Consider the following 14100-nt stretch of genomic DNA (forward strand, 5'->3'; position numbering starts at 1 on the left):
CTCGTCCTCTGCTCCGCGGCTGGCGCTGGCGGGCCCGCGAGCCTCGGGAAATCCCGGCCGAAAGCAGAGCCGTTTTATTCCGCCGCCCCCTTGCTCCGGGAGCGCGGGCGGTTCACGCGGGGCAGCCGCGTGGGCCCGAGGCCCCGCGTTCACTCGGGAGCGGGCGAGGACTCGTCCCTGCTCGGGGCCGCCCGCTGCGGGGGAGCCGCTCGTGTTTGTGCCCCGGGATAATGAGACTGAGCCAGTTGCCTTCCCCGCCGGGTTTGGTGGGAGTCAAAGCCCCGGGCGATGCGCCCGGAGATCAGGGTGGTAGAAAGCGAAGGTGGGAAGGGACCTCAGGAGGCCATGAGTGCGCCCTGCGCAGACCAGGCCCAGCTCCAGCTAGATCATCCCAGCCAGGGCTCTGGGTAGTGGGGGCTTCAAGGGTGGAGATTCCCCACTTCCCTGGGTAGCCTGTCTTTACTACCCTCCTCATGAGCGGGTTTGCCCTAATACCCAACCTAAACTTTCCTTGCTGCAGCTTGAGACCATTGGGGTGTGTCCTGTCATCTGCCTCTTTATAACCACCCTTCTGTGGTTGAAAGCTGCTGTTAAATCCCCCGCCCTTTCTTTTCTCCAGTTGCCTCAGCCTCTCAGAAATCATGCCCCAGCCCTCTCACCATTTTTGTTTTCCTCCACTTTGTCCATATCTTTGGGGGGGATTGGACACGGGACTCCAGATGGAGCCTCACCAGTGCTAGATAGAAGGGAAGAATCACTTCCTCTCTACTTGGCATGGCTGAGGCACACCTGGAGTGCTCCATCCAGTTTTGGGATAAACAGTCGTCTGTTTTTAGCCTCATATTTCACTCTTCCAGGGCTTAAGAGGACTGTTGGCTGTTGGAAGACTGGGAAGAGGGAAAAAGGCAAGGCACTGGCTCTGTGACTTTCAAGGAGGTAAATATCTTCACATCTGGAATGTGTTCCTAGCAGGGGACCTATGGCTCCTAGGTTTTGCACTTCTTAAGAATCGTTTCTTATCAAAGCTGTGTCCTGTGGTTAGTCCTTATATGCTTACTTATGTTTTAAGAAGCCTGGGATGATCAACGTTTGATTCCTTTCTAGCTGAACCCATGCTTCGCTGCAGAAGATTAATTTCAAGTGGATCACTTACGTATTGAATTTCATTTTTATGGCAGACTTTGCATTTAAAAATCTCATGCATCTGCCTGGTAGACGCACACTTCTCAACAGAAGGCTTTACATATGATCTAAAAGATAGGCTGGGTTGGTGTAACAGAAAGTAACATGGCATTTAAAGATTTTCATTTTGAGTTCTTTGCAAAAGAGAGAGTATGGGCTGGAGAAGGGATTTTGGTTGTTTAAGAGAAGACATAATTTTTTTTTTTTAAACATACTGAGGTTTGTAGCTCTACAAAGATCATTTTTGGAATATTCTGCATGGTATATAAGAGCTGTAATGTGCTGTTTGTTGTAGGAATGTAAATAAGCCTGCCATTGTGCTAGAACAGAGGAGGTTCTGCTATTATGTGTTAGAACTACATTCTTTCTTACCCAGAATATAGTTCTCTTTGCTTTGGCCATGAGCTGAATTAATAAATGTTGAAGGTAGAATGAGAAGGGTTAGCTTCAATTTTGCTTTGGCATTATCCTGTAAAGATTAAAGGCTGTTGCTCTGAAGTCATTCGCATGCTTCTCTCTTGCTTTCTGTTCTTCAGGAACACTTGTTGCTCTTGCTTGATATTGTATTGAATGAAAAGCAAAAGCATCCTGTCCATAAAGTTCAAGTTTTATACCTCTAGTGTGTTGGAGCCTTGTAAAATTTGAACAAATGTCTTTGAATGTTGTTTGCAATGTGGTTTAGATGGCAAATCAGAAGGTGCAGCTTATATATTAACTAAATAATATTATATATAGTGAGTACAAACTTTCACGAACCCAAGTTAATTTCATCAGGCGCTTTGAAAGGACATGTAGAAAGCAGAATATGAGCATCTCTCCTTATACTCTGCTTTCTGCATATCCTTTCACATCATCTGATGAAATGAACTTGGGTTCACAAAACCTTGTGTACCCTCTCTATTTATCTTATTTAGTTAGTCTATAAGGTGCATATTTAGCCCACTCTGATTGACTTCCGACTAACATAGCCATGACTTTAGCCTGAGTGCAGTTTTGTTAGGCTAGTTCGGCACCATCTTACAGATTAGTCTATTTGTATTGGTATAAACACTTAAGTAATGGCCAGCAAAAGGTTGCAGATTCATTGCAATTTTTAAAGTGCTAGGACTGGCTCCACAGGATTTGGAAGACTTAAAAGCAGAGCAGTAAAGTAGCAAAACGGGTAAGGCAAGATTGCAAGTGTGTGTTGGAGAGAATAACCTAACATTTAATCTCATTAAAGGCTCACATGACTCAGTTTGTAAAGTGGATGCACATAGGTTACATGTCTTTAATACCAAGTCACTGAAAGAATCAATAAAGGAAGCAACTGAGGAATGCTTTACAAGGCCTTTCTTGCTGTAGTGAACTCCATTTGTACATCTACTGAAGTGCATAATTAGCTAAAATGCATAACACAGTGTCACTCCCAGTTCATCTGTTGCTTACAATGTAAGCAATCATCAGTTACCTGTATATCAGTCAAGTGCATAACTTGCTTAAGACAAGAGCATAGCATCTTTCAACTCCCACTGTCTACTTTGTAACTTGTACTCCTGCTACCTGCATATTAACTGTGACTTTTACTCTATAACTAATTGTACTTCAATTATCAGAGAAACAGTGAAGAGGAAGCAGCTGTCAGAGAACTGCTTCTAGAAGCTTTGAAAACGAGGGGGATTAATTAGTTTTAGGCTTGCTAATGCAACAGCACCCTGTACTCAATTAACATTGCTTACATTAAGTTGGATTGGTGCAGCCTCAATAATTGGGCAGCCTTTTTTCAGCCCTGTAGCTATGCTCTTAAAACAGAACTTACGGTATTTTTAGAATTTTATAAATTGCTATATGCATAGGGGGGTTTTTGGGGGGTTTTATTCTGCTTCAGTGAAGAAACTATTTATTTACTTACTTTGAAATTTGAAAACTTGATTTTGTTACTTTTCCTCTCCAGTCATGGGTGGATGAAGGAGCAAGATGGCAATGCCAGCTGTGGGGTAGCAGCTGCTGGGGAGAAAAATCTTGCTTAAATATATTGTATGTAGAAATATACCAAGGGGCTGTAGTCTTGTGGCATAGAAAAATAATAGAAAGTACTGCACTGCCTCAGCATGAAGTCTTGTTTGCACTTTGGCAATTTCAGGTATTTGTTTCTATACAAAAAGAACAATCTCAAAATGTTACATTAAAATGGAAGTCAGTTAAGTTTCCCCTCAAATGGGGAGAATGAAGTTTTAAGTCTGATGTGTAACTTTCCAAACATTAATTACTTGGCTAAGGAAATCTTCTCAAGTCTTGCATTTATGATTATTTTAGGATAATGTAATCCAGTCTTTTGTTTTAGCTTTACAAGAATGGGGGGGAGGGGGAGTTGCAAGCCATTTGAATAAGAGTGTAGGCCAACATTTGCTAGACTGACGAGTGATTTTGAGTGTTCAACCTTGAAATGAGCTTGGATTTATGGTGTGTGTGCGCATGTTTAAAAAAAAAAAAAAAAGGGCAGGTGTTCAAAAGTTTCTGGAAATCGGGTCCCCATCCAGGTGTTTCACCTTAGGTACTTAAGTTCCCCAGGCCCTTCACTGCTGCTTTTGCTTTAGTGTGCACACACACATATAGGTAATGAGACTATAAAAGGCAATTTGAGAGAGGAAAAACAATATCCATTTTAAAGATCTATCAATAGAAAATGTAGAAATGCCCTTAGGAGTGTTGCTGGTGAAGGACAGTAAATGAGTTCTGTTTAGCCTGAGACCAGGGAAGTTGTCTGGACAAATACAGCTAGCTAAATGTGTATAGCCGGGTATAACACAGGTTTTCCCAATTTCACTGGAGTAATAACAGTTAGTACCAGATGATGATCTGCTGAAAAGGCTGCACTTTGACCTGATGTGAGTAAGATTTAGCATTCTCTGTGATTAAGAACTGCTGCCACACTCCTAGCCGCCATTCTGATACTGATGTGAGTGAACAGTTCTATTTTTCCTATAGTTTTACTTTCTCTGTTTGTTATTTTCTTGCATTTGTTAGTTATAATGCTTGATCTTTCCTTAGATTTAGTAATAGTGGGGAATTTTAGCTCACTCAAATCAAAGAGAGGAAGGGATTTTTATGTATTTTTTTGCAGCCTTATTTTCTGTATACATTTTTTTTTGCTTTATTGTTGCATTTTGGAAGTGTTTGGGCAGGCTGCTGACTGTCCTTTTATATAGAACAAATGGTTTTTAAATAATTTAGTGACCCAAGCAGCTCCACTAAGGCTTTTCTGAAATATTACACATGTGAAAATAGGCCTAAAAATCATGCTGTCTTGGGATCTTATGGCTTAAGCCAGCTTATTCAATCAATAGTCCATGCAAGTCCTTCATTCTTTGGTAGCTAGTTTGGACCATAGTGCAGAGCAGGCCTCTGAACCTGTTTCTTTCTGCTTTGCCAGCAGGCCTTGATTGACCCGTTCCTGATACTGGCTCTTCTGACAACCCTGAATCACAGGCTCCTTGTATACCTGTGTTTTGCTGCAATTTGTTTCTGTAGAGCAAAATATTCTATTTAGACTATACTTTATAGACTTTCAGGTTGAAATGTAAAGTACGCTTTGCCAGGTTGAAAACAAAGAAATGGAAGGTCCTGATTTCTTTAGGATTAATAATTTATTTGAATAGATAATATTAATCTTAAGAAATCTCAGTTCAGAGAGAGAATGTTATTAATGACAGCAAAATGTTCAGTGTTATACAAGCTAGAAAAAGAAGATAATTCTTTCTTCACAAAGTTTACAGTGTTCATAGAACCACTGAAGATGAAATGTGCTAGAAAGTGTAGAGACAGATTGAGAGACTGATTTTTGGTTATTTGTTCATTTTGGTTCTCTTATGGACATTGTGGAAGAAGTCTTTAGGGCACACTTAAGAACACGAAGAAGAATGCCTTTAGGAATCAGGCCTGGGGAGAGCTTGGCTTGGGGGAGAAAAGGCATGCAGCCAGAGAGGCCTAAATCTTAAGTTTTAGGGGGTTTTTTTAAAACATTTTTCATCTGGCTCTATTCATCACAAAACAGTTTTAGCCAGGTTAAAAACATGTGTCAGAGAGAACTTTTTTTTTTGTCCTTCAGGGGAAAATAATTTTCTCCTAGGAGCAATAATGTTATTTTGACTGGCAATATGCCTTTTGTTGCTCAAGGTAAATTCATTTTTGTCAGAGAATGATACAGCATTTGTGTTGGTATTGAATACGGATATTCCTTCTGTTGCATAGATTCAGTTGGTTAATTTTGTGTGTTTAAGTGAACAAGATTACATACTTCATGTAGCCTGACATTTAGAAAATGTTGAGGGTCTTCCTGCCCAATACTGCTTGGATTCTTATGAGTAGTCAAAAAATGGTTTCTGAGTTATGCTTTGAGACTGAAAGAACGTAAGCTCTTGTTTGAAGAGCTATCTTATCATTTATAATGGCAAATCCTGTATTCTTTGATCCAGATCAGATGGAAAATTTTATTCAAAGTAGAAGGATTAAGAACAAATGTTCCAAGTGAATTAATTTGATCCTGAGGTTAAAACAATAGATGAATCCAGGAATTAAGAGCTGTTTAGTGAGAAGGGAATAGCTCTATGAAGAAAGATTCATACTTATCTTCTATGTGATGTTTTTTAAAGTCTGTGGTTCTTTGGATATCTACTGATGGCAGAGAAATAGTGAGACTTAGGAATCCTGTGGTTCTTTCCAGTTTCTGGAAGGGAGTGTATCCAGTGGATACAGATTCTTCCTAAGTATATTTCTTGTACCATCTCTTTTGATCTGTCAGTCTACTTTCTTATCCCCAGTCCACCCAGCCTTCACCCTTCTCCAGTCCCCATATTCTCGTTAGTCTTCTCTGGTTTCTTATCCTGTATAAATGTCCATCTTCCCACAGATGCCTAGTCTCCTCTCCCCTTCACTTTCCCTCCATGTCATAATCCCCCCTTTTTTTTTTTAACTTGCTCACTGTGGACAGAACTCTTGGGGAATGTGTAGCTTTAGTGGGACTCTATTGAGAAGGTCTCCAGAAACTTTTATTTGATGTGTTTGTGTTATTTTATATGCCCTTCTCTAATTGAGGAATGCCAAATATGCAGCCTGTAGGCTGGGTCTGGCCTGTGGAGTTGTATGATTTGGTCTGTGGGTCTAGCATGCACTACGTGCAGCATACAGTATTAGATCTGGTGCTGCATGTGCTGCACAGGGTACCAGCTACATGCAGCACCATGCTGGACTGGCCCTGAGCACTGGCTACAGGACTGGTCTGAATTTGACCCAGCATATGGGGCCAATCCAGGCACCTCATACAGCACGTGCATCATGCTGGCTTTGTGTGCGAGCCCTGGACTGGAGCCAGCATGTGCTGCTTACAGTGTGCGGAACTGTTCCAGGGCATGTACAGGGTGTTTATAAAGTCCTTGTGCAACTCTAAACTTAATAACTTTGCATATACACATGATAGAAGCAAACTGTAAATGGCAATTGAAAGCATAATTCATTATGTTTTTTAGCATAGTATAAGCTATGCATAGGGTAAGGATCACAAATGCAATTTATGAAATCACTCAGCAGCAACTGGAAAATGTTTGCTATGAGTTGGAAAATCAGACTGAATGTTATATCATGAATGATGGCAGTTATGTTGAAGTCTAGAAATTTGAATTGCATTGTGTTAGAAGTTAATGAATTATGCTTTCGTTCACTGTTTACAGTTTGCTTCTATCATGTGTACATCCAAAATTCGTAAAGTGTAAAGTTGCACAAGGATTTTATAAACACCCTGCACTATGTGAGGTGCCCTTGGCAGACCAGCTCTATGTGCAGGTCCAATCTGTGAGCCCAGTCTCAGATCAGCCCTGCGTCCCTCATCCAGCTCACAGGGCCAGATGAACTTGAACCTTTGCTCTAGTTTATTCATGGAAACTGCTAGAACTTTTTCAGGACAGTTCATCCTGAAGCTGAGGAATGGCTTGGAAAATTTCAGCCCAAATGATATACATTAGACTAAGTTTTATAGTCAAGAATATGGTCTTACACAGGAAGTGTTTGGCAGCCTTAAGAAGTGTTGCCGCCAGCTTCTCCTAAGATCAAAGTATTAAGTATTTCTCTACAAAACATTAAACTGTTGTTTTCCTTTTCAAACCCCACTCTGTCTTCCTTGAAATAAGCATGGTCTTTTCTTCATTGTTGCGGTGCTGGGACAACTGACACTTTCTGTTGCTACTTTCTTAAGTGCTCTCTTACTAATATTATATTGACTGTTTTTGGGGGTTTTTTTTAGTTGAGAGTATGGTTAACAGCAGCATGCAAACTTGCATTGAAGTGTGGAAAAGCTGCCACGAAAGAATGCTGATTATTTTTTATACTATTTAAAGTTAAGTGAAACAGGGACTGTGCAAATGTAATATTAAACTGGAGTAGGCACACATCTAACACTTTAACTCTACCATAAAACAGAACATTGTCCACTGTGATCTCTTATCTCACACAATGCTGAGCCAGCATACAAGTCAGCTAACTTTTAGCATTTTCTATTGTATGACCACTATCCAGTGATGGATGGGGTTTTTAGCAATAGGTGCAGTTACAAGTGTTGTCACACACTACCAGAATCAATGCTTGCTCAGTTATACTCATTAGCAGGAAAAGATAATTGCCTAAAAAAAGTTAGTCCTGGAGCTAAGTAGGGAAAGTGAACTGCAGAGGTAGCATCCTGTTGAGACTGAGACTGTTTGGCATCCAGATGTTCATACATGGAAACTGTGTTCAACTAATTCTGGGCAAGGTGATCTACAGCACATGTGATTTGTTCTCTGTTGGTATTTATGGATCCCTGTTGCCAGTTGGCATTGTGCCATTAGTGAAATAGGAAGTCAGTATTATCAGAGAAAGGAAGTAATGGACTGTTAACTTGACCACCCAGATCCTCCACGCAGTATACTGGCTCTTAATACTTCCAGAGGAGAGCTCAATCGGGAATGATTCGAATTTAGAAATCTTGAAAGAATACATAAATGTGAGGATGTCTGTATTCTAGGACTAATCTTCATAACCACAGTACCTGGGGACTGATTGGCTAAGCAGCAGCTCTGCAGAAAAGGACTGGGAGGCTCCAGTGGACAGTAAGATGGATATGAGTAAGCAGGGTGCCTTTGTTGCCAACAGCATACTGGGATGCATTAGTAGGAGTATTGCCAGCAGATCAAGGAAAATAATTGTTCTGCTCTATTCTGCACTGGGGAGACTACATCTGGAGTACTGTGTCCAGTTTTGTGTCCCCCACTATAGAAAGGATGTGGACAAGTTGGAGAGTCCAGCAGGGGACAGTGAAAATGGTGAGGAGGCTGGTGCTCCTGACTTCAGAGGAGAGGCTGAAAGGACTGGGTTTATTTAGTCTGCAGAAGGGAAAACTGAGAGGGGACTTGATAACAGCCTTTAACTACCTGAAGGGGGGTTCCAGAGAGGATGGAGCTAAACAGTTCTTGGTAGTGACAGATGACAGAACAAGGAGCAATGGTCTCAAATTGCAGCAAGGCTTAGGTTGGATATTAGGAAAAACTTTCTCACTAGGAAGGTGGTAAAGCACTGGAACAGGTTACCTAGGGAGGTGGTTGAATCTCCATCTTTTGAGCTTTTTAAGGCCTGGCTCAACAAAGCCCTGGCTGGAATGATCGTCAGTAGTTGGTGGTGGTCCTGCTTTGAGCAGGGGTTGGACCAGATGACTTCTTGAGGTCCCTTCCAACCCTAATTTCCTGTTATGTCTCCTGTTCTGTAAGAAGTCACGTGTCATTCCAGTCAGCTGTTACTTGTCAAGTGTAGTATCTTCCTGTTTGTTTATGACTTGAATGCAGTACCAGTCTTTGTACTGTTAAATTCAAGAAGAGCATTTGAGAAAAATGGCAGACACAGATATGACAAGCAACTTGAGAACAAGGACTTTTTTTTAAAATACCGTGAGATTCAATTAATGATTCTATTGTGAAAAGATTGTTTTTAGCTTACTAAATTAATGGGCTTCTCAAATGGTTTTGGAATTCTGGAAAACCCCTTTCATTGAAAGAACAGCTGTTGTTGGTACTTTTATGCATATGTTAAAAAATACTCTTGTTGGTAAACAGTAAGTTAAAGCAATTATCTATAATAATAACATTTCATTAAAAAGCAGTGTTTTTATGCCACTTTTAAATATTTCAAAAGATTGTGTTTGAAGAAAATCTATAAAGAATTTTCCAGTGCTTTGGCTTCAGGTGCATTGAACATCTTATGCATTGGAAAACAGGTTAAAAGAAGCTGGAGGTATGAACCTGATATAAACTGTACCCCAAGTACAATTCTTCCTAATATGTAACCTCAACTTCCCTTGCTGCAATTTGAGACCATTGCTCCTTGTTCTGTCATCTGCCACCACTGAGAACAGTTTGGCTCCATCCTCTTTCAAACTCACCTTCATGTAGTTGAAGGCTGCTATTAAATCCCCTTTTAGTCTTCACTTCTCTGGACTGAATAAGCCCAGTTCCCCCAATCTCTCCTCAGAAGTCATGTCCCCCAGCTGCCTCATCATTTTCACTGCCCTACACTGAACTATCTCCAATTTGTCCACATCCTTGTTGTAGTGGGGTACCCAAAACTGAACACAATGTTCCACATATGGCCTAACCAGTGTTCAACGGAGGAATAATCACTTTGCTTGACCTGCTGACAACAGTCCTACCAATGCAGCCCAGTATGCCATTAGCCTTCTTGACAACAAGGGCATATTATTGTCTTATTCAGCTTATTGTCTACTGTAACCCCCAGGTCCTCTTCTGTAGAGCTGCTGTCCAGCAAGTCAGCCCCCAGCCTGTACTGGTGCATTGGATTGTTCCATCGTAAGTGCAGGACTTTGCATTTGCCCTTTTTGAACCTCATGAGATTTCTTTTGGCCCAATTTTCCAATGTGTATAGGTCACTCTGAATTCTAGCCCTACCTTCCAGTGTATTTATTACTCGCCCCCCCACCCCGGTGTCATCTGCAAACTTGTTGAGGGTGCACTCCATCCCATCTTCCAGGTTGTTGATCAAGATATTGAACAGAACTGGCTGCAGGACTGACCCTTGGGGCATTCCACTTAATACCACCTGCCAACTAGACATGGACCCATTGAGTACTACCCTCTTCTGTCCACCTTACAGTCCATTCATCCAACCCACACTTCCTTAGCTTGTCTGTGCAAATGTTGTGGGAGACTGTATCAAAAGCCTTGCTAAAACCTAGGTATACCACATCAACTGGTCTCCCTGCATCCACAGAGCCAGTCACCTCATCATAGAAGGCAATCAAGTTGGTTAGACATGATTTGCCCATGGTGAATCCATGCCGACTGTTCCTAATCATCACCAGGGATCCTGGTTTTCTCTGTAAAAATCACAAGTTCTCTTATTAACACCCCCCCCCCAACCCCCCAAATCTGCATTTTTCTGTGATTTTTAAAATGAAGCACCACTATATATAGGTATTAGTTGAAAACAATGTTTTATTGATAAATTTACAATTTTAAAGCAATTTGAAAGCCTACCAATACCTCAATCAGCATAATAAAATAAATTCTAAATACCTAAAATTTGGGGGTTTTAACATGGAAAATCAGAGCTCCCTCTGGCCCCTTTGCTCACTAGGATGTGGATCTAGTCCTGGCTGTCCCTCCCTGCTCTTTTCTAGTGCTGAGCCTTGCCCATACCATTGCCCCTCACTCCCCACCCACAGCCCTCTGACCCTGCTTGTGCCCCTCACTCCACAGTCACAGCCCCCTGACATCCCAGTCCTGCCGGAACGGGACCCCAGCTTCCAGGGTACGAGGCCAGGATCTGGGTCCACAGCCCCCTCACAGCAGCGCCTGAGCTCTGGCTGCTGTCCATAGGAGGTGGTAGATGCTGGGGTGGAGTGGAGCGTGGAGCCTGGCTCCCCCTCCCTCATGGGCAGCACAGCCAGAGTGGAGCCCAGGGAGGGGATGGGGAGGCAGATGTGGGCTGCCTACTTTGGGCTTGGGATCCCCACCCTGCTGTCCTACACCTGGGGCCTCCAGGGCCCAGTGGGTGAGACCCAGAGTGGCAGGACAGGGCAGGGTGGGGAACCTTGATGCTGCTGCTGGGAGCTCTGTGCTACTGTGGCGAGGTACCCGTTGCCTGCCCTGTGGCAGCATGGAGCTGTGCCCCTCATTGCTGCTGGGTGGGCAGGGGTCACCTCCCCATGGTGGTGCGGAGTTCTCACTTCATCAAGGTTCCCTGCCCTGATCTGGTCTGCTGCACCAGGTCTTACCCACTGGGCCATGGAGGCCTCGGGGAGGACAGCACAGTGGGGAGCCTGAGCCCACCCCAGGCAGCTCGTCTTTGCCCTGTTCACAAATTTAGGGGATACATGCCCCCATAATCCCCTGGAAGTGTATGCAGCAGCAGGGAGCCAGCCCCTGCTCGCAGACGAGCTGCCCACGGGCCCCTCCCACTCCACGCCCAGGCCCTGTGGCTGCGTTCCAGGCCCAGGGGCCAAGCTCCATGCATTGCCTGGGCTGGGCAGCAGCCCCAGCCCTTCCTAACTCCTTCCCTTCCTCCCTTCCTCACTATGGGGGCCTGAATTCCCCATGTGCACATGGCACCCCCCTGCTGGACCGCCCTCTTTCTGCTCCCCACAGCCCCATGCAGGCTGGAACAGCCAGCCTGCAAGCAGAAACTCGCCACTACCTGCATTTTTCTCCTTTTTAAAGGAGAAAATCTAGGTTTTTCTCTTTGGAGAAATGTGGTAAACCCTGATTTTTCTCGTTTTATTGTGAGCTGCTAATCACTTTCTTTTCTTCCAAGTGCTTAAAATGGATTCCTTAAGGATCTGCTCCATGATTTTTCCAGGGACTGAGGTGAGGCTGCCCAGTCTGTAGTTTCCTGGATCCTTCTTTTTCCCTTCCTTAAATAAGGGCACTATGTTTGCCCTTTTCCAATCATCCAGGACCTCTCCTGATCACCATGAGTTTTCAAAGATGATGGCCAGCGGCTCTGCAGTCATATCAGCTAACCGCCTCAGCAGCCTCGGGTGCATCCCATTCAGCCCTATGGACTTGTATATGTCCAGCTTTTCTAAATGGTTCCTAACCTGTTCTTTTCTCACTGTTGGCTGCTCACCTCCTCCACAAACTGCTGCCAGGTGCATTAGTCAGGGAGCTGACCTTGTTGTGAAGACTGAGGTGAAAAAGGCATTGAATACTTCAGCTTTTTCTGCATCCTCTGTCACAAGGCTGCCTCCCCCATTCTGTAAGGGACCCACTGTTGCCCTGATCTTCCTCTTGTTACTGACATACTTGTAGACACCCTTTGTTACTCTCCACATCCCTTGCTAGCTACAACTCCAGTTGTACTTTGGCCTTTCTGACTTCATCCCTTCATGCCAAAGCAATATTCTTACACTCTTCTCTAGCTGTTTGTCCAAGTTTCTACTTTTTATAAGCTTCATTTTTTGCGATTTAGTTTACTGAAGGACTTCCCTGCTAAGCCAAGATGGTCTTCTGCCATGCTTGCTAGTTTTCCTGCACACTGGGATGGTTTGTGCCTACACCCTCAGTAAAGCTTCTTCAAAGTACAGCCAGCTGTCCTGGATTCCTCTCTCGCTCAGACTGGCTTCCCAGGGGATCCTGCTCATGAGTTCCCATAGTGTGTCAAGGTCTGCTTTTCTGAAGTCCTGGGTCCTTACTCTGCTGTTCCATTCCTCAGGTTCCTGAATTCCATCTCATTGCTGCTGCCTAAGCTGCCATCTAGTACATTCCCCCACAAATTCTTCCCTGTTTGTGAGCAACAGGTCAAGAAGAGCATGGCCCCTAGCTGGCTGTTCTGGCACTTGCGCCAGGAGATTGTACACAGCACTCTCCAAAAACTTCCTGGATTTCCTGTGCACTGCTGTATTGCTTCCCTAGCAGATGTCAGGGTGACTAAAGAACCACTTAATGTGAACATTTTTTTTTTTAAATCATATTAGAGTAACTTCAGATAAGGGTGTGTGCACCTGAGCTGCTGGTTCTACAACTGATAGCCATTTTATGTTTATAATATGGATCATAGAATCAGAGAAGTTGGGTCGGAAGGGACCTTGTAGATCTTTAAGTCTGACCCCCTGCCAGGACAGGAGAAAAAAAAAAACTGGGCTCAAATGATCCCAGCCAGGTAGGCATCAAGCTTTGGGCTTGGGATCCCCAGGGTAGAAGTCAGCACCACTCCCCTTGGAAGTTGGTTCCAGATCCTAGCTGCCCTAACTGTGAAGTAGTTCTTATGGATGTCTAATCTAAACCTACTCTCCAACAACTTGTGGCCGTTATTCCTTGTCATGTCAGGGGGTGCTAGGGGAAACAAGGTCTCTCCCAAACCCTTCTGGTCACCCCTAGTGAGTTTATAGACTGTCACCGGGTCCCTCCTCAGCCTTCTCTTGTGAAGGCTGAACAGGTTCAGGTCCCACAGTCTCCCATTGTAGGGTCTGCCCTGTTGTCCCCGGATCATGCGGGTGGCCCTCCTTTGGACCCTGTCAATGTTGTCCACATCCCTCCTGAAGTGGGGCACACAGAACTGGACGCAGTACTCCAGCTGTGGCCTGACCAGTGTTGCTAGAGGGGGAGGATCACCTCCTTGGGCCTGCTAGAGAGGCACCTGTGGATGCACGACAAGGTGTGGTTAGCCCTGCCAACCGTGACCTCACATTGTCAGCCCGTGTTCATCTTGGAGTCAGTAATGACTCCGAGATCCCTTTCTGCCTCTGTGCTCTCAAGAAGGGAGTTTCCCGTCTTATAAGTGTGCTGCTGGTTACTGCTGCCCAAATGCAGCATCCTGCACTTGTCAGTGTTGAAGCACATCCTGTTTTTCCTAGCCCACCCCTGTAACCTATCCAAGTCTTGCTGCAGTCTTTCCCTCCCTACTAGC

At 44.0% G+C, this 14100-nt stretch overlaps 1 protein-coding gene across 6 annotated transcripts in view; it reads left to right on the top strand.

Annotated features, from left to right (window-relative positions):
- Window positions 1–298: 298 nt before the first annotated feature.
- CPQ (carboxypeptidase Q) overlaps window positions 299–14100 on the top strand; it is a 362296-nt gene continuing 348494 nt past the window's right edge. For 3 of the 6 annotated variants that reach the window (XM_019550886.1, XM_019550895.1, XM_019550904.1), the window contains exons 1-2: window positions 299–322; window positions 858–936. The gene's annotated coding sequence lies outside the window, so the exon portion shown is untranslated. The remainder of the gene's footprint in view (window positions 323–857; window positions 937–14100) is intronic. The other 3 variants (XM_019550861.1, XM_019550870.1, XM_019550880.1) reach the window with 2 other exon arrangements.

This window comes from Crocodylus porosus, unplaced genomic scaffold, assembly GCF_001723895.1.
Source record: "Crocodylus porosus isolate Cpor-Errol unplaced genomic scaffold, CroPor_comp1, whole genome shotgun sequence".
In the NCBI taxonomy this organism is placed as follows: Eukaryota; Metazoa; Chordata; order Crocodylia; family Crocodylidae; genus Crocodylus; species Crocodylus porosus.